General features: G+C 43.0%; 1 protein-coding gene across 5 annotated transcripts in view; it reads left to right on the forward strand.

Moving 5' to 3' along the window:
• The first annotated feature begins 22,240 nt into the window (after positions 1-22,240).
• The window catches only part of LOC134338201 (disks large-associated protein 2-like), a 787,855-nt gene continuing 785,675 nt past the window's right edge, over positions 22,241-24,420 (forward strand). For 3 of the 5 annotated variants that reach the window (XM_063033864.1, XM_063033863.1, XM_063033857.1), the window contains exon 1: positions 22,241-22,726. The gene's annotated coding sequence lies outside the window, so the exon portion shown is untranslated. Of the gene's footprint in view, positions 22,727-22,852; positions 22,922-24,420 lie in introns of those variants that run through there. The other 2 variants (XM_063033860.1, XM_063033859.1) reach the window with 2 other exon arrangements.

Consider the following 24,420-nt stretch of genomic DNA (forward strand, 5'->3'; position numbering starts at 1 on the left):
CCTTCAATAAGATGAATCTCAAGGTTCTATGTGGTATACATACTTTATAATAACTTTGAACTTTGAACCAACATTGCATAAAACGTCAATATAACATCCCAACACCTGTACTGAGTACTCTGATTTATGAAGGCCAATGGGACAAAAGCTCTCTTTACGACCCTATCTACCTGAGATGTCAAGGAAGTTTGAATCTAATGACACTGAGTGTAGATATGCAAACAACAGGAATTCTGCAGATGCTGGAAATTCAAGCAACGTACATCAAAGTTGCTGGTGAACGCAGCAGGCCAAGCAGCATCTATAGGAAGAGGCGCAGTCGACATTTCAGGCCGAGACCCTTCGTCAGGACTAACTGAAGGAAGAGTGAGTAAGGGATTTGAAAGCTGGAGGGGGAGGGGGAGATGCAAAATGATAGGAGAAGACAGGAGGGGGAGGGATAGAGCCGAGACCTGGACAGGTGATAGGCAAAAGGGGATACGAGAGGATCATGGGACAGGAGGTCCGGGAAGAAAGACAAGGGGGGGGGTGACCCAGAGGATGGGCAAGAGGTATATTCAGAGGGACAGAGGGAGAAAAAGAAGAGTGAGAGAAAGAATGTGTGCATAAAAGTGAGTAACAGATGGGGTACGAGGGGGAGGTGGGGCCTTAGCGGAAGTTAGAGAAGTCGATGTTCATGCCATCAGGTTGGAGGCTACCCAGACGGAATATAAGGTGTTGTTCCTCCAACCTGAGTGTGGCTTCATCTTTACAGTAGAGGAGGCCATGGATAGACATGTCAGAATGGGAATGGGATGTGGAATTAAAATGTGTGGCCACTGGGAGATCCTGCCCTCTCTGGTGGACAGAGCGTAGATGTTCAGCAAAGCGGTCTCCCAGTCTGTGTCGGGTCTCACCAATATATAAAAGGCCACATTGGGAGCACCGGACGCAGTATATCAACCCAGTCGACTCACAGGTGAAGTGATGCCTCACCTGGAAGGACTGTTTGGGGCCCTGAATGGTGGTAAGGGAGGAAGTGTAAGGGCATGTGTAGCACTTGTTCCGCTTACACGGATAAGTTCCAGGAGGGAGATCAGTGGGGAGGGATGGGGGGGACGAATGGACAAGGGAGTTGTGTAGGGAGCGATAGATATGGATTGCCTTCAACGGTTCAAGGTTTCACTTATTATCAAAGTCTACAGCTCTGAAATTTTTCTTCTATGGGTAGCCATGAAAATGAGAAAGAAAAGAAAAATGGCATGATTACCAATCCCCAAATCCCACCTCCCTGCCAAAAGAGCAAACAAAAATGGAACAGACACATCAACCCCCCAAATCCCACCTCCCTGCACAAAAGAACAAACAAAAATGGAACAGACACATCAACCCCCCAAATTCCTCTTTCCTCACAAAAAAGAAACAAGAATGATCAGGCGCAAAACACAGAATATAAAAAACAGTGAGACTAAAAAAAAGTCTATAGTCCAAGTCCACATCCAAAACCCAGAATCCTCTTGGAGACTGCAGATTTCATACAATGCTCTCGACAATTTCATCCTCTAAGTCTTCATTTTCATTGTAACATTCAGAATGGTAATCCATGCGTGGAGCCAAAGGAGACGGGAGGCGTCTTAAATAAATTTTGCATCTGTATTTACTGGGGAGATGGACACAGAGTCTATAGAAATGAACAAAGCAGCATCAACTTCATGGACCCTATACTGATTACAGAGGAGGGGGTGTCTGCTGTCCTGAGGCACATCAGGGTGGATAAATCCCCTGGGCCTGTTAAGGTGTTCCCTCGGCCTACAAGAGGCAAGTGTGGAAACTGCCGTGGCCCTAGAAGAGATATTTTAATCATCCTTAGCAACAAGAGAGGTACCAGAGGATTGGAGGATAGCCAATGTTACTCCACCGTTTAAGAAAGGCTCTAAACATAAACCAGAAAATTATAGGCCAGTCAGTCTGACGTCAGTAGTGGGAAAGTTATTGGAAGGTATTCTGAGAGACTGGATAATATAAGTATTTGGATCGACACGGACTGATTCAGGATAGTCAGCGTGGCTTCGTGCGTGGTAGGTTATGCCTAACCAATCTTATAGAGTTTTTTAAAGAAGTCAGAATCAGAAACAGAATTAGGTTTAATATCACTGGCATAAATTGTGAAATTTGTTAACAGCAGCAACAGTAAATGCAATTCATGATAAATACAGAAAAAAATGAATGACAGTAAGTATATACATATATATATAGTTAAATTAAAAACGGTACTGCAAAATCAGAAATAATACAAATAAGTGAGGTAGTGTTCATGGGTTCAACGTCCAATTAGAAATCAGATGGCAGAGGGTTGCTGTTCCTGAATCGCTGAGTGTGTGCCTTCAGACTTCCATACTTTCTTCCTGATTATAACAAAGAGAAGAGGGCATATTCTTGGTGATGCGGGTCCTTAATAATGGACGCCACCTCTCTGAGGCACTGCTCCTTGAAGATGTCTTGGATACTATGGAGGCTGACTAATTTACCAGTTTTCTGTAGCTTCTTTCGATCCTGTGCAGTAGCACTGCCCCTCACCCCAATACCAGATGCTCGCTATTGCACATCTGTACAAGTTTCCACGTGTTTCAAATGACAAACCAAATCTCTTCAAACTCCTAATGAAATATTGCCGGTCTTGCTTTCTTTACAAATGTATCGATATGTTGGGAGCAGGTTAGATCCTCAGAGATATTGACACCCAGGAACTTGAAATTGCTCACTCTCCCTACTTTTGATCCCTCTATGAGGATTGGTACGTGTTCCCTCATCCTATCCTTTATGAAGTCCACTATCAGCTCTTTGGTCTTACTGATGTTGAGTGCAAGATTGTTGCTGCAAGGCTACTCAACTAACTGGTATATCTCACTCTCATATGCCCTCTCATCTCCATCTGAGATTCTGCCAGTGATGGTTGTTTCATCAGCAAATTTATAGATGGCATGTGAGTTATGATTAACAACACAGTTGTGAGTATAGAGTGTAGAATAGTGGACTAAACATACATCCCTGAAGTATAGCAATGTTGATCATCAGCGAGGAGGAGATGTTATTCCCAATTCACACAGATTGTGGCCTTCCCATTAGGAAGTCAAGGATTAAATTGCAAAGGGAGGTATAGAGGCCCAGGTTCTGTAGCTTTTTGATCAAGACTGTAGGAATGATGGTGTTAATTGCTGAGCTATAGTCAATGAACAGCATTTTGACGTAGATGTTTGTATTGTCCAGGTGATCTAAGGCCGTGTGAAGAGCCATTGAGATTGCATCTGCCTTAGACCTATTGTGTCAATAGGCAAATTGCAGTGGGTCCAGGCCCTTACTGAGACAGGAGTTAATTCTAGCCATGACTAACCTCTCAACGGATTTAATCATCGTAGATGTGAGTGCTACTGGATGGTAGTCATTCAGACAAATCACATTACTCGTCCTGTGCGTTGGTATAATTATTGCTCTTTTGAAGCAAGTGGGAACGTTAAACTTAAATGTCACAGATCTAGGCCTCAGCAGATGACAAAACCTCCTGGTTCATCCATGGCTTTTGGTTTGGGAACGTACAGCAAGTTTTCATAGGCACACACTCATCCCACACAGGTTTTAATGAAGTCAGTAACAACTGCAGCATACTCATCCAGGTTCAAAGATGAATCCCCAAATACAGTCCAGTCCATTGAATCAAGATAGTCCTGTAAGCACTCCTGTGCTTCCCTTTGTCCATACCTTCTTGGTCCTCACTGCTGGTGCTGCAGTCTTCAGTCTCTGCCTTACTCAGGGAGTAAAAGAGCAGCCAGGTGATCAGACTTTATGAAGTGTGGGCGTGGAATAGCACTGTAAGCACTCACTATGCGCTGGAGGAACTCAGCAGGTCAGTCAGCATCAGTTGAAAAGATTAGTCGACGTTTCGGGCCGAAACCCTTCATCAGAACTGAAGGAAGAACTTTGGGGAGGGTTTGAAGAATGCTGGTAGTTGAAAAAAACAGTAATTTGAAAGACAAAGGGGTGGGGGAGGGGAAGCAGGGAGGTGATTGGCAGGAGAACAATGCGCAGTAGTAGAAGGAGGTGGAACTATGAGGGAGGTGATGTGAAATAGCGATAGGGGAAGGGAGGGGGAGGGAATTACCGGAAGTTGGAGAATTCTATTTTCATGCCAAGCGGCTGGAGACTACCTAGACGGTATATGAGGTGTTGCTCCTCCAACCTGAGTTTAGCCTCATCATGGCAGTAGAGGAGCACTGTAAGCACTCTTGGTGGTGGTGTAGCAGTGGTCCAGTGTGATGGTTCCTCTGGTACTACGTGATTTGGTGATGATGATTATTTAGTGGTTTTTTCAAGCTACCTTTAGCCTTTGGAAACTACTGTACTTGTATATCCTGCCCCTTGGATTACCTTCCAATAACTTACCGGCTACTGTCATCCAGCTCAGTGGCCTATATTTCCTGGCTTGTTTTCAGAGCCGCTTTTGAACAGAACAACATTAGCTATCTTCCAGTCTTCTGACACCCCACTCATGGCTAAGGACATGTTAAATACCCTGCCAGGGCCCCTGCAATTTCTGCACTAGCCTCTGAGAAATTCAGAGGGGACACCTTGTCAGGCCCTAGGGACCTATCCACCTAATTTGCCTCAAGACAACAAATACCTCTTCTTCTGCATTCTAGATACGCTCATTACCTCACTACTTTTTTTTATCTCAGTTCTATAGAATCTGCGTCCATCACTCAAGTAAACAGAGATGTAAAAAAAAATCCATTTACGATCTCCCTATCTCTTTCAGCTATATGCATAGATGACCACATAGATCTTCAAGTGGACTAATTTTATCCCTTGCTACCCATTTCTCCTTAATATATCTGAAGAAGCTCTTGGAATTCTCCTTCATTTTGTCTGCCAAAGAACACTCATGCCATCTTTTAGCCCTCCTGATTTCCCTCCTATGCGTTCTCTCACATTTCTTATGCTCCTCAAGCACACATTTCTTCCTTGCTACCTATACCTACCGTGCACATCCTTCTTCTTCTCAACCATGGCCTCAATATCCTTCAGAAACTAAGGTTTCTGAAACCTTTTAGTCTTGCCTTTTATTCTGAGAGGAGCATAGAAACACTGTACTCTCCATATTACACTTTTGAAGGCCTCCCACCTACCAAGCATCCTTCTGTCAGTAAACAACCTATCCCAAATCCACACCTACCAGATCCTTTCTGATGCCATCAAATATTGCCTTTCTCCAATTTAGAATCTCAAAGTCAAGGACCAGTCCTATTCTTCTCCATAATTACCTTGAAACTAACAGAAAAGTGATCACTACATCCGAAGCGTTCTACACACACGTTCTTCACTTGTCCTGTCTCATTTCCTAATAAGAGATCCAGTAATACGCTCTTTCTAGTTGGGGCCTCAATATATTACGATTAAGGAAACTTTCCTGTACACATTTGACAAACCCTGTCACATCCAACTCTTTTACAGTATGGGAGTCCAAGTCAATATCTGGAAAGTTAACATAACCTACTATCATAACCTTATTTTCCTTGCAACTGTTTGCTATCTCCCTACAAACTTGCTCTTCGCAATCTCACTGACTATTTGGAGGTCTATGATATAATCCCAATAATCTGGCCATCCCTTTCCTATTCCTCAGTTTCACCATTACAGCCTCAGCAGATGAGCACTCCAGCTGTCCTGTCTGAGCACTGTTGTGACATTTTTTCTGATGAGTAATACTACCCCTCTCCCTTTAATACCTCCCCCTCTAACCCTGGAATATTGAGCTGCCAGTCCTGCCCCTCCTGCAACCAAGTCTCACTAATAGCTTCAGTATCATAATTCCACATGCTGATCTGTGCTCTAAACTCATCTGCCTTACCTATATTACTCCTTGCATCGCAATAAAAACAACTCAGAACATTAGCCCCACCATGCTCAATCTGTTGGTTCTGGTCTTTGTAAGTAGGCTTAACATCTACTTTCCCCATAACTACTCCACCAGCTGCCCTGGCACTCTGCTTCCCATCCCCCTGCAACTCTAGTTTAAAACGCACTGGAGTAGCACTGGCAAACCCCGCAAAGATATTGGTCGCCCTCCAGTTCAGGTGCAAACCGTTCTGTTCGTACAGGTCTCACCTTCCATGGAAGAGAGCCCAATGATCCTAAAATCTGAAGCCTTCCCTCCCGCACCATCTCCTTAGCCACATGTTAGCTACATTATCCTCCTAATTTTAACCCCACTAGCATGTGGCACAGGAAGCAATTTGAGATGTCCCTGATGCTGGCAATGTACTATCTGGCAAACACATTCTCATCCACAGAACCTGCTGTCTATTTCCCTAACCAATGAATCCACTATCACTACTGCTCACCTCTTCTCACCCTTCTCTTTTGAGTCACCTAGCCAAACTCAGTGACAGAGAAATGACTACACTGGCTTTACTCTGCTACATCCCTCCAAATAGTAGTCAACATAATATACTTACCCTTGGCTGTTCCCCCTTTCTTCTCCAGATGGCGATCCGGTTACCTGCATCCTGCACCTTAGGTGTAATTTCCACCCTGTACTTCCTGTCAATCAACCCCTTCAGCTGAAGGACATCCAGTTCCATTTCCCTAATGCGGTTTGTAAGAAGCTGCAGCTGGATTCACCTCTTGAAGGTGTAGTGGTCAGAGACGCTGGAGGTCTCCCTGACTTCCCACATCCTACAAGAGGAGCATTCCATTGACCTGACTGCCACTCCCACTGCTCTAACTGTGTTATAAGTCTTCAAAAAACTTTCCAGAAGCAAACCCCAGCCCCGTATTTTCTCACCGAAGCCGCTTGAGCCAAAGTCTCAGCTCCCCACTCTAACAATGGCCCACTCACACCATGACTGCTCCTACAATGGCCTCTCGGTTAAACCTCACTCTTGTTATTGCCCCTTGCCAAGTGCCTAATAATCCAAAAATTCTCAAGCTCCCCACAAAGTCCCAATAAGCCCCTGTCACTTTTTATATCTGACTTTAAACTCCTCCGTATCACTGTCACTGACGCCGTGATCTCAAGCTTCGTACTCATCCATAATTGCCAATGTCTAAGTCATTTTGCTGTTTCCTTGACTTTTGCAGATATCGTTAAGAGGAACTGGCAACAGTGAGGTGAGACTAACAGGAGCCAGGGGAACTTCCCAAATTTAGTTTCTATGTTGTCAGAGTGCCTGGGAGAATTTTCAATCTGAATCGGAGCTGCGAATCCTGTGCTGTAATATGGTTGGTTTGCTACTAATGCAATTAGGTATATTAACTAAAGCATTCTGTAGAGCTGTAATAGTCAATTCATCAGTTTCATTTCTAGCCCTGCACCTATGCTATTAACCAATAAGATATTTGCCGGATAAGGTAATACATTTTGAGCTCGTATTCTTTTGAATTCTGTAGGAATTTCAGGATCAAGAAGAACTCCTAATTCACTTTGGTGAAGTAAGCCTTTTAAAATCAGCATAGTATATTGTCTGCCCCTCAAAGTTTGAAAGTACATTTATTATCAAAGAAGGTATAAATTATGCAACATTGAGATTTGTTTGCTTACAGGTAGCCACAAAGCAAGAGACCTGAAAGGACCCAATCAAGAAAAAAATAAAAGACCAACACATGATGTGCAGGAGAAAGAAAAAAAATCCCAAATCATGCAAACAATTGAAGCGAACAACAGTATTCTGAACCAAATTGAGTCCTCAGATATGAACCCCGGAGCAGCCCAGAGTAGGCCCAAAGCCTCACTTAGCCATTCATCATAGTAGTGGGCACGAAGCACAGCAACTTGGGCAGTCTCCACAGCCTCAGCGCCATGGAGAAAGGAGTGACCAGTGTGGAAAGTGAGTGAAATACTTGCAAATTTCCAATGATTTTGTCATTGGGTTGGTTAATCTGGGTAAAAAAGTGCTTGCTGATGTTTTAAAAATTATCAGGTTTCTGGTCTCTGGTTAGTATGAGTTATAAAACATAGAAAAATTCATGACAATATCACTTCCCTTTTAAAAGAGTGCTTTCTCTTGAAGGTACATGCTGCACTCTCATCATGAGGTATTCAACACCAGCCCCTGTGGTTTTACTTTTAGAATTAGTTTTTCAACCATTCTATTGAAGTTCAATAAACGAGCTTGCAGTAGACTTGAAAAGCAAGTTCTCCTGGTAAACCTAGCATTTTAATGACTGACTCCAATTGGACTCATTAGACAGTGTAAGTTGTCTATTTCACAGCCAGCAGCTTTGCCGAAGAATTTCAAAAGAACAAACAAGGTCCAATCACCTTCCTCCTAGAGTCACATTTAGGCAAGTAAAAGGTGGAAAATTTCCTTTCCTAAAGGATATTAGTGAACCAGATCTTTCTCCTTTGCTTGTAATACTGGTAATTTCATGGTCGGCAATACTGATATGAAATTTTTCTTAAAATTCCAGATTTATTTAATCATCTGATTTCCATCCATGATGGGATTTGAATTCATTTCTCAGGATAATTGGTCTGGGCCTCTGGTTTATAGTTGAGGAAAATCACTACACTGGCATACGCTTGACTATAATACAATAAGCTACAAAATCAATCTTCAATATCCATTATATACAACTGCAGAAAAGCAGTTTGTGTATTTTGTATAGTATATTTTAATTGGATGTTTATTTTACAAAAGATTGGCAGTGTGTATCCAAAATAATTGTCCAGTGAAGCATTTACTTGTACAGTACGAAGGGTGATTGATAAGTTCATGGCCTCAGGTAGAAGGAGATAAGTTATACAGCTCTCATTACATACACATGCAGATTAACTCTTTGAATGATTATGCAGAAAATTTGAGGTTAATAACTCATCAGGGGTGATTGATAAGTTCATGGCCTAAGGTAGAAGGAGATGAGTTATTAACTTCAAAACTTTCTGCATAATCACTGAAATAGTGGAACTGCATGTGCATGTAACGAGAGCTGTATAACTCATCTCCTTCCACCTTAGGCCGTCACCCATGGTGTGGACACTTTCTGCGGGTCCGAGATCCGTATGCTCCACGACCGCTGGACTATGTGTGTAAATGTAGGAGGGGACTATGTTGAAAAATAAATGTGCTAGGCTTTCTGAAATTGACTCCTTCTACCTTAGGCCTGAACTTATCAGTCACCCCTCGTATTTTTAAAGCGTTTCTTTCAATCTTTTTGAAAATGTAAGTTCTCACATTCTCCAGACAGGGAGACAATTCTTCATTGCCTCCATTCTCTTTGAATGTACATTCCATACTCTGGATTACCACAAAAGTAGAGGGTATAAAAGGGCAGAAAGAGAACATCTGGAATTAGCCACGGTGATAGAACCAGACTGCTTATGCAGAGCACAAAATAATCTGCTGATGGAATTCAGCCTTTGTGGGAGGAATGGAGCGTTTGACATTTTGGGTTGAAACTCTACGTTAGGATAAACCGAAAATGCCGACATTTTTTTCCTCCCAACAGAGGCTGCTCGATCCACTGAGTTGCTCCAGCATATTGCTTGTTGCTAAGCATTCCAGCATCTGCAGTCTTTTGACAAGCAAGAGAAAATCTGCAGATGCTGGAAATCCAAAGCAACACACACAAGTGCTAGAGGAACTCAGCAGGCCAGGCAGCATCCAAGGAAAATGTACAGAAGGGTCCTGCCAGAGGGTTTCAGCCCTAAACGTTGACTGTATTTCTTTTTTCCATAGATGCTGGAGCTCCACCAGCATTTTGTGTGTGTTGCTCTGCAACCTCTTGTGTCTACTGATTACACAGAGCTCCAAGGGGGAAAATAATGTGACTAAGTGAAGCAAAGAGGGGGAATGAGAAAAGATTAATAGAAAACATTAAATAAAATCTAAGAATATTGTCATGTGGACAGGAAAATGCTTCTAAGAGAGCAGGGGCTGATTAGAGCTAAAAAAAAAGTCTACTCATGGAGGCAGTCCCATGACTGATATACTAAATGTAGATTGCAATAGTCTTTTTACATGACATTAGTCTTTGCAAAGGAAGAAGATGTTGCTGGAATTTTTGAAAAGGAAAAGATTTGTGAAATTCTGGGCAAGGTGGTATTTGATAAGCAGTAACGCAAGAAAGGTTAGCTACACTTATGGCTGATAAATCACCTGGTCCAGGTGGAATGGATCCAAGATTGCCAAGGGAAGTAAGGGCAGGAATTGGAGAGTTTGATATCATTTTTCAAACCTGTAAAGATCAGATATGGTACTTAAGGAAGAGTCCTTGAAAGTGAGTCCATATGTTAGGGAAACATTTCAATGATGGGGCAAGTGAATTTTCCTCTTTGGTTCAAGAGCCTGATGGTTGAAGGGTAATAACTGTTCCTGAACATGGTGGTGTGGGTCTTGAGGCTCCTGTACCTCCTTCCTGATGGCAGCAGTGAGAAAAGGCATGGTCTGGGTGGTGGGGGTCGCTGATGATGGATGCTGCTTTCCTCCAACAACTTAGGTGTGTTCAATGGTGGGAATGGCTTTACCTGTGAATCCATATCCACTACTTTTTGTGGGATTTTCTGTTCAAGGGCACAAGTATTTCCAAACCAGGCTGTGATGCAGCCGGTCAATATACTCTCCACTACACATCTATAGAAGTTTGTCAATGTTTTAGATGTGGTGCTGAATCTACGTAAACTCCTATGGAAGTAGGGCACTACTGTACTTTCTTCGTAGTTGCACTTACGCGCTGGACCCTGGACAGGTCTCTGAAATGATAACACTGAGGAGTTTTAAGCTGCTGACCGTCTCCATTTCTAATCCTGTGATGAGGACTGGCTCCTTGACCTCTGGTTTCCTCCTCCTGAGGGCAATATTCAGCTATTTGGTCTCGCTGACATTGATTAAGAGGTTGTTGTTATGGCAACTCTCAGCCAGAACTTAAGTCTCCCTCCTATATGCTGACTCGACACCACCTTTGATTTGGCCTTCGACAGTGGTGTCATCAGCAAACTTGAACTTGGCAGTGGAGCTGTGCTTGGCCAGGCAGTCATAGGTGTAAAGTGAGTAGAGCTTTGTGCTGCACCTGTGCTGATGGAGATCATGGTGGAGATGTTGTTGCCAATCTGAATGCATGGCACCAATGCAACCAAAAGTGATATAAGAAAAACTTTTTTTTTAGATATTGAATGGTTAGTATATGGAATATACTGCCAGTGGTCGAAAGGTTGTAGGTTTTCTTGTAACAGATAGAGCCAAATACATATCTAAACGCAATACACACAAAATGCTGGAGGAACTCAGCAGGACAGGCAGCGTCTATGGAAAAAAGTACAGTCGATGTTTCAGGCTGAGACCCTTCAACAGGACTGGAGAAAAAAAAGATGAAGAGTAGATTTAAAAGGTGTGGGGGGGGGGGAGTGGAGAGAGAAACGCAAGGTGATAGGGGAAACCGGGAAGGGGAAGGATGAAGTAAAGAGCGGGGAAGTTGATTGGTGAAAGAGATACAGGGCAGAGAAAAGGGAATCTAATAGGAGAGGACAGGAGGCCATGGGATAAAGGAAAGAGGGAGGAGCACCAGAGGGAGGCAAGGGGCAGGCAAGGAGATAAGGTGAGAGAGGGAGAAGGAGATGGGGAAGGGATCTGAAGATATCTGAAAGGATAGAATTTGCCATCTCTTGGAGAGGGAAGAGAAATGGGAATAAGAGCATCACTTTTACATGGAGGAAATAAGGATTTAATTAACTAAATGCCTCTTTACCTTCTATGGTTCTGTGATTTCTTTTATATTTTTACCAGTTTCTCCAACTTTTACTGACATAATGAACAAAATAGCATTGGTGATAAAGACCACTTCCTGTGCATGAAGTCCAACAGTCAATCATGTTCATAATATGCCTTGTTGTTTTCTTGTCACCAATGTTAAATCCGAATATCCATTTATTTAGTTGTAATAGTAACAGATTGCCTTTATTTCTAGACCCTCTGGTACATTCCTGTCAAAGAATAACATAAGTACTAGAAGGGATGTATAATTGCTACAATGTGCTTCCTCCCGACAGGGGACTATCTAGTGTTTACTTATTAATATGCAAGTCCTGTTCTTGTCAGGTAGTTTGAAGTTTTTTTTTGGAGAAATTGTTGCTCTGTTCAGCATTTGAAACATTATTTCTAAATGTAAAATTTTAAATACTTCTGCTTTTCATATTAACTTGCAATTTGTTCCCTGGAGGAGATATTCCCCGTTCTCAATCCTTCTGTATAAAAATATGTTTGAAGTTTATAGAAAGTTAAAATATTGGAAACTGCAAGCAATGGAAGGTTAGATTCACCCTAGTAAATGGAGCGGAGACAGTCTGTAGTGCAGAGATGAAATACCTGTCTATATCTCCGCCCTTCCCACTGTCCAGGTCTTCAAACACTCCTTTCAAGTTTAGTAACAATCGATGTGTTATTTCCAATTTACTGTATTTAGGGCTCACAACATGGTTTCATCTTCATTATCCAAATGCAAGTGGATAACAAAAGCAGATTTGCAGAATCACTGCATTCACACCACAAGCATGACTCTGAGTTTCTTGTTGCCTGTTACTTGTCAATTCCATTCCCACATTGACCACTCTGCCTCTGCCTTCTCCTGGGTTCTAACACAGGCTTATCTCCTACCAGGCATGATGGCTGCCTTCTAGACTAAGCATTGAGCTTGACACATTCAGATTATTAGCCATTTCAGTCCTTGATTCTCACACTTACAGCTTCCAGCATTTTCCTCATTTTCTCAGGTAATTTCTGATTTCACTATTCCTGCAAGTGGCCGGAGTGCTACACCCGCCCATAAACCTTCTCACTCACGGCCCCGAACAGTCCTTTCAGATGAGGCAACACTTCACCTGTGAAACTGCTGGGGTCGTCCACTGTGTCTGGTGCACCCAATGTGGCCTCCTCTACACTGGCAAGAACCATTGTATATTGGGGGATCTGCTTCGTCGAGCACCTCCACACCATCCACTACAACTGGTACTTCCCGGTGGCCAAACATTTTAATTCCGATTCCCCCTTTTCTAACATGTCAGCCCATGGCCTCCTCTTGTGCCAAGATGAGGCCAACCTCAGGGTGGAGGAGCAACACTTTATATTCTGCCTGGGTAGCCTGCAGCCTGATGGCATGAATATCTATTTCTCCTTTCGGTAAACAAATTCCACACCCTCCACTTCATCTGTTCCCTGCTCTGACTTTTTAATTCTCACTTGCCTATTACTTCCCCCTGGGTCCTCTCCTCCTTCCCTTTCTGCTGTTTGGTTCACTCTCCTTTCCTATCACATTCTTTCTTCTCCAGCCATTGACCTTACCCATCCACCTGGCTTCACCTATCACCTTCCAGCTAGCCTCTTTTTCCCTCCCTCCACCTTCTTATTCTGGCATCTTTCCCCTTCCTTCTCAATCCTGAAGAAGGGTCTCGCTCCGAAACCTCAACTATTTATTCATTTCCATAGATGCTGCCTGACCTGCTGAGTTTCTCCAGCTTTTTGTGCATGTTGCTTTGAACTTCCAGCATCTACAGTCTTCCTCCTGTTTCTGATTTCATTCATCTTTTTCCATTTACACTTCCCTTGGGATTTCATTTTCCGGCCTTTATCTCCCATTTACCACTTCTACAGCTACATGTGTCATTCCTTTAAGACCATAAGACCCTAAGACATAGGAACAGAATTAGGTCATCCCATCATGGCTGATTTATTATCCCTCTCAACCCCATTCTCCTGCCTTCTACCTTTGATGCCCTTATTAAACAAGAACCTGTCAACCTCGGCTTTAAGCATACTCAATAACTTGGACTCCACAGCCATCTGTGGCAATGAATTCCACAGATTCACCACCCTCTGGCTGAAAAAATTCCTCCTCATCTCTGTTCTAAAGGGATGTCCTTCTATTGTGAGGCTGTGTTTTCTGGTCCTAGACTCCCCCACTGTAGGACACATCCTCTTCACGTTCACTCTATCTAAGCTTTTCAATATTTGATAGGTATCAATGAGATTCCCCTCATTCTTCTAAAGTGCAGTGAGTACAGCACAGAGTCATCAAAATCTCCTCATATGTTAATCCTTCCATTGGCGGGATCATTCTTTTGAACCTCCTCTAGGCTCTCTCCAATGCCAGCACATCCTTTCTTAGATGAAAGGCCCATAGCTGCTCACAGTACTCTGAGTGTGGTCTGCACAGTGCTTTATGGTGGCATCCGTTAGTCTCGCGAGACCATGGATCTGTGCCTGGAAGCTTCCAGGGCGCAGGCCTGGGTAAGGTTGTATGGAAGACCGGCAGTTGCCCATGCTACAAGTCTCCCCTCTCCATGACACCGATGTTGTCCAAGGGAAGGGCAAGGGCCGATACAGCTTGGCAACGGTGTCGTCGCAGGAGTTGCCAGAACGAGGTTGAAGGCAACGTCGGACTGCCTTAGGGACTCCAGCTCCGGATTTGTCCTCAGGGTTTACTCCCGAAGCCTTTCCCATGAGTGGGTATGGCCGCAAGGCAGCGGAGGTTTGAAATCAGAGTTTTCCCTCTCTTAGATGGACTGCCTTCCCAGGCTGACGAGCTCCATCTACCCGAAGCACTGATTTTAAGGCGCCAGGACCTGCCTTTGCCCCTTCTCCTGTCGGTAGAAACAGTTCCGCTGGGCTAAGAGGCGAAGCCACACGAGAAGGCCAGGAGTTGGACTTGGTTGTCAGAGGCGCATGCCATGAGGAGCACTTTTAGGTAGTGGAAGCTTGTCTGCACTACCATTCCTCGGCTTGACAACCTTGGAACAACAGTGCTTTATAAAGCCTCAGCATTACATCCTTGCTTTATTTCAGTCTCCATTACATTACATTACACCATTACACCTTATTACTGTAGCTTCTCCTCCACAGATTCAAACACATTTTACCTCTAACTTTCCCCAGTCACAATAAAAAGTGCTGTCTTTCTACAGATGCTGCATAATCTGATGAGTATTTCCAATATCTGATTTTTATTTCTGATTTTCAGCATCTGTGGTATGCTTTTTATTCATTTGAAGTGCTGTTTTAATGGTGTTTATAATAATAAGTGGTTTTTGTAAAGAGAGCAGCTTATACTTTTTTGTGTATCTTAAAATACCTGGCAATTATCTAAAAAGGTACATAAATTACTATCATTATGGCTTTTGCAGTTCCAAAGAAAAATTCTTAATTGCCACGGGCACCATTTTAGTTGTCCTGTCAGGCTCAAGCTGTGTGTTCTTATTATCTGTCCAAAAGAGTTTTCATACCAGCATGACAATAGATAATAGATTTGTATGAGTTTCTAAATTGGTGTCTGAAAAACAGTTCACAGCATGGATCTTTTGGCCATGAAGGTCACCAGATATCCTGACTTTCGTTAATTTAAAGAGTTTCTTGTGCCGAAATCATGGCCCTGAACTAGTCATCCATTTTAATACATGGTCGCCAAATTACCAAATGCACTGAAATAAAGAATAAAGCAAGGGGGATTTGGGGATTCTTGTAGTGTTTTGTGTGGAGGGAGGGACGGTTAGGGGTCGATATCCTTGTTGCGTTTTGTGAGTTTTTTTTGTGCAGGGGGAACAGTTTAGGGGCCAATGTTGATGCTGCGTTTTGTGCTGGGTAGGAGGTTTGGGGGTCGATGTTCTTGCTCTGTTTTTGTGTGGCGGTGGGGGTTTTGGGGTTAATGATCGTGTTGCTGTTTATTTGTGTGGTGGGGGTGGGCTTGATGGTTCTCATTGAATAATCTCCAGGGTTTTCTTTGCTTCGTGACTATCTGGAGAAGACAAATTTCAGAGTTGTATACCACATACATACTTTGATAATAAATGAACCTTTGAACCTTTTTTTTTGGAACAAGCATGATTTCTGTTGTGTGCATACTCCAATACTCCTGATCTCCTACAAAGTATTTGCTTGTATTCAAACATCCCTTCACCTTCCTAAAATGAAACTACTGGAATTAGAAGTGGAATTGTATAGCAGCTGTATATTCATCAAATGAAATCAAGTGGATAATTACTAATTTAGCTGCCAAATTCCCATGACCCTGTGATGACTCATGTATCTAGAAAATTTCAATCTAGGAATTTGAGAATGAAGAAAACAATGAGAGATGATTGAATATAAATAAACATGCACTCTATTTGTTATCAAGTTCAATATTGATGAGTAAGTTGAACTTATATCAATACACATTTTGCATTCTAGATATTACTACAGTAGTTTTGATCCAGGATCCATGGTTCAATGGTTTTGTTTAATACTGTATCAGAGAATGCATACAGTATACAACCTGAAATTCTTACTCTTCACAGACATCCAGAAAACAAAAGAAAACCTCAAAGAATAAATGAATGACAAAAAAACATTAGAACCCTAAAGCCCCCACCCCTCCCATACACAAGCAGCACCAAAGCATCAACTCTCCCCCCATTTGTTCCAGTAGGATGTATCAGCACATAGCAGCCACAAATCAAGCAATAGCAAAGCTCTCAAGAGACCATGATCTAGGTCCACCAAAAACTACAGCCCACAATCCAGCACTTCAACATACCACAGGCTCTCCCTCTCACCAACAAGGGACAGAGAGCTGGGACCCCTTCCACGGCAAGAGAGGAGACCAACAAATGGCTGTTTCAATGATACATGAATTGATTATCATTGGTTTTCAAGACTATCCTTAAGATCAAAGAATGTGGAAGAATATTAAACCTCCTCACTAACTCAACAGAAATTTAATAACAGCAGTAGCTGGACTGATTATTTAGCCATGCACTGAGAGAGATATAGACTTATTTCTGTAACTTTGTCCATTGGATTTTCATTAGTAATCTTAAAGTGAACTGTAGTGCACCGGTCGTGCATGCAGCCTGGTACAGCCGTTCCAATCTATTCTTTTACTTTCTTCTTCTTACATTTTAATTTACATTATTTTTGTATTTTTTTTTCTCACAGTAACACGTTGAAGCTGCACTCTCTCTAACATGCTGGTAGAGAGAGTTTTATTTGGGTTTTCTTTAGCGCTGGAAATGGTTACATCGCGACACACGGGACAGAAGCAAGGTCGCATTGTGTATTCCACGGACCAGCAAATCCCGGCTGGCTTAGCTAACAGAGCGGCGGACACCCCTGCTGAAATCCGGAGGAAAACACACAGGGGGGGATCACAAAGACGAGAAAAGAGGACCGGGTCGAGAAAACAGAGACTTTTGGAGAAGAGGAGTTCGGTGGGTAATACCGTTCGGGCTGACCGGAAGTGCACTGAGAGCGGTAAGCGTAAAGGAGTTTCGTGCTTACTGATCTGGTTAACAACAGATGGTGCAATCCGGGGTATATTACAACCGAGGAACGTGCTTGCAGACTGATATTGAACTTATTACTGTTGGACTTCGGCCACATTCCACCGAGATACAACACTGGGTGGCACGGGAGGTCGTTCCTGCCTGTGGCCATCGAACGTGCAGCTCCTCCCGTGGAGGGTCAGACACCCTGAGCCAATAGACTGGTCCTGGACTTATTTCCATCTGGCATAGTTTGTATTTTGTTGTTTGATTGTTGGGGTTTTTTGTATTGCTATATTTACGCTCTATTCTTGGTTGGTGCGGCTGTAACGAAACCAAATTTCCCTCGGAATTAATAAAGTATATCTATCTATCTATATCTATCTATAAAAATATTCCACCTCCTCAATATTAAGTTTAACTAGTGGTATTATATCATTGCTACTTTAAAATTAGCTTTACAGTTGAGTATCAAGAAGGCTTCATTTGTCAAGGAAAATATTTCTTTCATGGAAAGGTAATGGGTGACAATCTTAGTTCTATTCTAATATGCTAGATGACACAGTTCTCCCTGGAAAAGTGTGTACAAATCCTGACTCAAAATGCACGTGCATTTCCAGGTTGCATGCACATTTCCGACCTGGAAATGCACACACGTTACCTGTGTGGAACTCCGCACATGTTTCCTGCATGGAGCTGTGTGCACGTTTCCTATCTAGAAATGCGTGCACACCTCCCTTCTGCCATATGCTGGATATAGTTGGCTTGCTTGCGACTGTAAAAAAAGACAGACTAGTTTCCCAGTGGGGAAGCGCTTTCTCTTTTTTGAAGTCATCTGCCACTTAAATCCAATATCCAAAAAGAAATGATTATGGAAAAAGAAGGAAGCATATTTACGATGTAGTAAGGCCCCAGGGCTCCCACATCATATTAATCACTGAGAATGCACTTATATGTACACATAGGCACAACCGATGTGTTTATCGAGGCCTTCCAGTAGTGGATAAATTTATGTTTTTGTCCATGTTGGTATGGCATTGACACTGCAAGAGATGACTAAGTAGAACTGATTGGACAACATTGAGAAAGTTAGCTTAAATGAACATAAATTAGCAGTTTTAAAAGCAACATTTCTGTCAGTAGGTCAAAAATTGCTTTTAACCTGTCAGCCAATATCAGAAAAAGAATAAGTAACTCATATTTTGATTGGATTTTGTATCAGAATGACCAACTGTGAAAAGGTAAGTAAATGAGGACTGGAAAATGGATAGACCCTGGAAACTTAAACAAAATCATTGTTCATGCAACAGCCACCCTCAAGAGAGTGCAGGAAGGCTGAGGGGAAGTTGTATGTTATTCATCTGTGGGCATCATTAGTAGTAGACAATGAAATGTCAGATATACAGGCTAATTGGATAGAAACATCTTGGCAGAAGAAAACAATCTCCTCCCTTTGGTCAACTCCTTGGTTAAAATAATCTTAACAGAATTTTCTGATGGCATTAGTTTGCTATTAGAAACTACCTGTAATGCAGGAATAAACGTAAGCATATTTATTTAACACCACTTCACGGGAGGTGCTTTAATACTTCACAATGCCAAATGCTCAATGAGGGTAATTTAAATTTTGTAATACTGGCAAATAATTTCAAATTTGAGATGTGATAATGATGAACAACATGGGGACGAGAGGCAGTGGGATAGAGGCAGTGTTGGGGCAGATCCATTCCAATTTTCCTACTATCACAACAGGTCAACAGCATATGTCATTTGATTGACCTTTCACTCAGCTCTGGAACATCAGGACAATGAAGATGCATACATCAGGATGCTCTTCATTAACTACAACTCAGCCTTCAATACTATTAACACCTTGAAACTAATCACTAAGCTCCAAGATACCTCCCTGTGCAACTGTATCCTCAATTTCCTCACTTGCAGACCCCAGTCAGTATGGAGGAACTCAGCAGGTTGGGCAGCATCCATGGATGCTGCCCGACCTGCTGAGTTCCTCCAGCTTGTGAGTGTTGCTTTGACCCCAGCATCTGCAGATTATTTTGTGTTCCCAGTCAGTTTGGATTGGCAACAACATCTCCTCCACTAACACCATCAGCACAGGTGCACCACAAGGCTGTGTGCTTAGTCCCCTGCTCGATTCATTTCATACCTATGATTGTTTGGCTAAGTCCAGCTCCAATGCCATATTTTAAGTTTTCTCATGGCACCACTGTTGTTGGCTGAATCAAAGGTCGTGACAAATCGGTATATAGGTGGGAGCATGAAAATATAGTTGAATGGTACCATAACCGCCTCTCACTCAACAGCAGCAGAACCAAAGAGCTGATTATTGACCACAGGGGGAATAAGCTGGAGATCCGTGAGCCAGTCCGCATCAGGAGATCAGAGGTGGAAAGGGACAGTAACTTTAAATTTCTTAGTGTTATCACATCAGTGGTTATCATACAGGGTCTCTACTTTTTTCATAAGTTCACGTAGATTGGGCATGTCATCTTAAACATTGGCAAACTTCTATAAATGCACTGCAGAGAGTATCCCGACTGGTTGCATCATGACCTGGTATGGATATACCAGTATCCAGGAATGGGAAGGTCGACAGAAAGTGAGGATAAAGCCCAGTTCATCGCAGGCAAAGCCTTCCGCACCTTTGAGCACATCTACAAGGAGCACCGCCACAAGAAAGCAGCACTCATTGTCAAGGACCCCTATCATCTAGGCCATGCACCCTTCAAGCAGGAGGTACAGAAGTCATAGGTCCCTCACCACCAGTTTCAGGGATGGTTATTACCTTTGGTTCCTAAGGTTGTCATAGCTGGGGGTGGTAGTGGGGATAAGCTCCACTACCTATAAAGTGTTCCAAATTGCGTGCGTCTGTAACTGCCTCTGACAACCAAGTCCAACTCTTGGCCTTCACGTGTGTCTTAGCTGCTAGGCCTGGTGGAACTGTTTCTACTGGCAAGAGAAGTGGCAAAGGCGGACCACTGGTGTCTCAAAACCAGTTGCTTCAGGCAGGTGGGGCTCGTCAACCTTGGACAGCAGCCCGCCTAGGAGAAGGAAAACTCTTATTTTAAATCTCCACTGCCTTGAACCATACCCACCCATGGGAAAGGCTTCGGGAGTAAACCCCGAAGAAGGGATTTGGAACTGGGGTCCCTAAGGCAGTTGGATGTAGGTTACAACTTCACTCTGGCAACCTCTGCAACGACACTGGTGCCAAGCTGTATCGGCACTTGCCCTTCCCTTGGACTACATCAGTGACATGGAGAGGGGAAACCCACTGCATGGGCAACAGCCGGTTCTTCAAATCTTCCTGCCCAGACTTGCACCCTGGGGAGGACACAGTCCACCAGGGGCGCAAACCCATGATCCCCTGGGATTGACGGCTGCCTACTCTATTACCTTACAAGCATCAGACTCCTGAACCAGCATGGACAACTTCACTCACCTCAACTGTAGATTCTCTTTCAAGGAATCTAGAAATTAATGTTCTCAGTATTATGTAATTATTTTCTTATTTTAATTTGCATAAATTGTTTTCTTTTGCACTTTAGTTGCTAGTCTTTGTTTAATATAGGTATAGTTTTTTTCATAAATTTTAATGTATTTATTTTCATGTAAATATCTGCAACAAAATGAATCCTAATATTTTATTTTATATTAGGCATCCGTTAGTCTCATGATACCATGGATTTGTGCCTTGGAAGGTTTCCAGGGCGCAGGCCTGGGCAAGGTTGTATGGGAGACCGGCAGATCCATGCTGCAAGTCTCCCCTCTCCACGCCACCGATGTTGTCCAAGGGAAGGGCACTGTGGCCGATACAGCTTGGCACCGGTGTCGTCGCAGAGCAATGTGTGGTTAAGTGCCTTGCTCAAGGGCACAACACGCTGCCTCAGCTGAGGCTCAAACGAGCGACCTTCAAATCACCAGACCGACGCCTTAACCACTTGGCCACACGCACTATATTTTATATAGTGACATAAGACCATAAGACATAGGAACAGAATTAGGCCATCTGGCCCATCGAGTCTGCTCCGCCATTCAATCATGGCTGATTCTTTCTTTCTCCTCCTCAACCCCATTTCCCGGCCTTCTCCCCGTAATCTTTGATGCCATGTCCAGTCGAGAACCTATCAATCTCTGCCTTAAATACACCCAATGACCTGGCCTCCACAGCTGCATGTGGCAACAAATTCCACAATTTCACCACCCTTTGGTTTAAGAAATTTCTCCGTATCTCTGTTTTGAAAGGGTGCTCCTCTATCCTGAGGTTGTGCCCTCTTGTCCTAGACTCTCCCACCATGGGAAACATCCCATGGGACATATAAGTACTTTGATAATAAATTTACTTTGACTCTGACTAGACTGGCTGTTTACACCTGCCTCATGCTAGCATGACCTGCCTGTAATGTAAACAATAGGTGGCAAAGGGGGGAAATCTCCATGTAGCAGATAACTCCTGTTGCAAAGAAAGTTTTTTTTTCCTCTTCATATCATGATTATCCCAGTTTTAAAAATCCCCCAGAAATGAAGTAATGTCACTCTCGTTTCACTGAGAGTCTGGTTTTCTCCAGTGACACGTGATTCACTCCCGCTTCCACTGGTCTTCCGACACTTTCTGGTTGCTATAGCGTCGATCGTGAAACACTTTTTCAAAAAATTGCTTGATGGTTGGATGGCACACTTCATATCAGGTTCGGCTCAAATGGTTTCAGTGGAGTTCAGAGTGGGAAAAAGCGGCACATTAAAAAAGACAGCAAGGTCTAAGGTAGTGTTAGCAACAAAAGAAGAAGGGAGCGGACTAAATTCTGCTTTAACCTTTTGGGTTACGGGCTGGGATTTTCCTTTCACTGCCTGACCACCTCCAGCCAAGAGTCGCGGTGAAATGCGACGCGGCATCTGCACACTGCATACCTAATAAATGATTAGACTTGATGGAACTATTAGCTGTTATGAAAATCCTTTGCACAGGAGAATGCCCATATATGGCAACCAGAGCATCCGATGGTGTTGCTGGAATCTGGAGTGCCTGACTCTAACGCGGGAATGGATTCGATAGCGCAAAAAATAAAGAATTTTCAGAAGAGGCGAGCAGCAAAAATGCCGGGCATGGTGTGTTAGAGGCAAGGACGTAAGTTAGCACCGGTGCCTTAACGTTGCAGTGCTGTTCCTAAGGCGTTGTTGCAGGTTCGGGTGCATTCCGCTCCTTGCAATTCTTATCCCTGCTACCGTGAAGCATGGACCGGTGCTAACCCATCCGCTGCAGTGCAGCTGCAGAACAAATTGTCACCGAGTTGAAGTCAAACCATTCGGAGGTTAGGAAGATCTGTTTAGCAGGTCCCCCGAGGCAGGATTTGTTGTTTTGAGCTCACCGCAGCCGGCAGCTTTCCTCGCAGGGATGAGAGTGGAATTGGGGTTGTAAACGGAGGGAGGCTTGGAGTGTTCCAGCACGAGGTAAGCGACGGTCTCCTCACTGTGAAAAATCCTTGGTGTGGTACCCACTTCCCCCTCCCAGCTAGTATTTCCTGACTTGATAATACTGTGCTGCAAATTCCTTGATTATAAGACCAATGCTTTCTGCCGGCGCATGCACTTAGCGTTCGACAGCCTTTCAAATTATCACCTTAGAAATGGAAGATAAAATTCAAGGTAGGCTTTGCCACGCCGTTCCCGCTGTTTCATGAGTTTTATTGTAGTGGGGATGCGGGGCGATCTGTAGTGTGATTAGTAAGGATGGTTTAGCTGTAAACACCTCAAAGTGGCTCTATTTGAAGGGATTGCATTGAATTTGCTGCATGTCCCTTCAGTTTTTGTAGTACTGTCACAGCACGACAGATTTAGAATTAAACATTTGCAATTAAATGTGGGATTGTTAAGGCGGCACCAGTCATTTTCAAAAATTAAATATCCAGTCGTGCTGAAATGATCTCTTTTTTTTTTAACCTGGCATTTAATCTCGGTAAGAGTACCGTATGCCGAAAAGGAGATAGTGACACGTGCTGTGATTCAATTTATTGTAGCCTGGCATTCAGTGGGTTTCTGAAGCTTATTATGATCCTCTGTTGTTGAGTGGAACGAGCAGAAACAGAATTCTTTTCCCTAGATAACCCTTTCCTAGAGATCTGCAGATCGTAGTCTCCATATTGTTCCTTTATTTACTGCAATAAACAGAAATTAGATAGCGATATTGGTTTTGTACACAGGCTTACTCCTGTGATTTAATATTAACACACTCTTTGTTGGCTTCATGTGTTTAGAAAATTGAAAGGGGTTATATTATGAGGAGATTGTGAACAGGAAGAGTTGGTACCTCAAAATAATAGTTGCCAGTTTAATTTGAAAACTAAATTAAGATAATGTTGAGGCTTTGTTTATTGAAACACAGGGCTGATGGAACATGAAATGGGTTGGTGGTATTTGTGAGGAAATCAGAACGAGTTTGTGGTGACTATTTGGTACCTTTCTGCTGGAATAGTTAGAAGATCTGTTTAGAAGATGCAAGCTAACTTGAAATTAGGTGAGTACACAAGAGGTAAAGGCTTCCTTTTGTCTTTCTGCAGCAGCCACTGATCATTACTGCATAATTATAAAGCTATTGTCACTTCAAGCATGGAGTTTGCAGATAGGGTGGGAAGTCGGTGCTGGAAAACACTGTTAAAACTTTACATTGCAGTGCAAACTGTTGCTGGAATTGCATTGTTAAATCTTGCTAAGTAATATTAAAATGGAAAAGATAAAATTGTGGTAATAGATCCGTATTTTTCTGAGGTGATGTTATCCTGCCAGTCATATAATGATGTTCAGAAAAGTGCTTTTCCATCATTTGTTATTGAGCCTACATCTACATTAAAACCCTTGCATTAAACAAAACCTGTAAGAAACGTGAAAAATTGTTTGCACGTTGTTAACCTACTTCCCAACTTAAATGACAGAGTTTGTGATGCTTCAAAGGAACCTACTGAGGTTGGTGTCTCTTTTTATTTCTGAAATAATTATGTTGGGAATAGATCTGTCTTGTCTTCCTGCCACTGGTGAGCAGAGAAAGATGATTTCAACTAATTATCAATCCACAGCAAATCAGTCCTGTCAGTAAAAAAACCTCCAAGGATTGTTGAGGTGCACGTTGGAGGCTTTAATGAGTCGCTGGT

This window comes from Mobula hypostoma, chromosome 26, assembly GCF_963921235.1.
Source record: "Mobula hypostoma chromosome 26, sMobHyp1.1, whole genome shotgun sequence".
In the NCBI taxonomy this organism is placed as follows: domain Eukaryota; kingdom Metazoa; phylum Chordata; class Chondrichthyes; order Myliobatiformes; family Myliobatidae; genus Mobula; species Mobula hypostoma.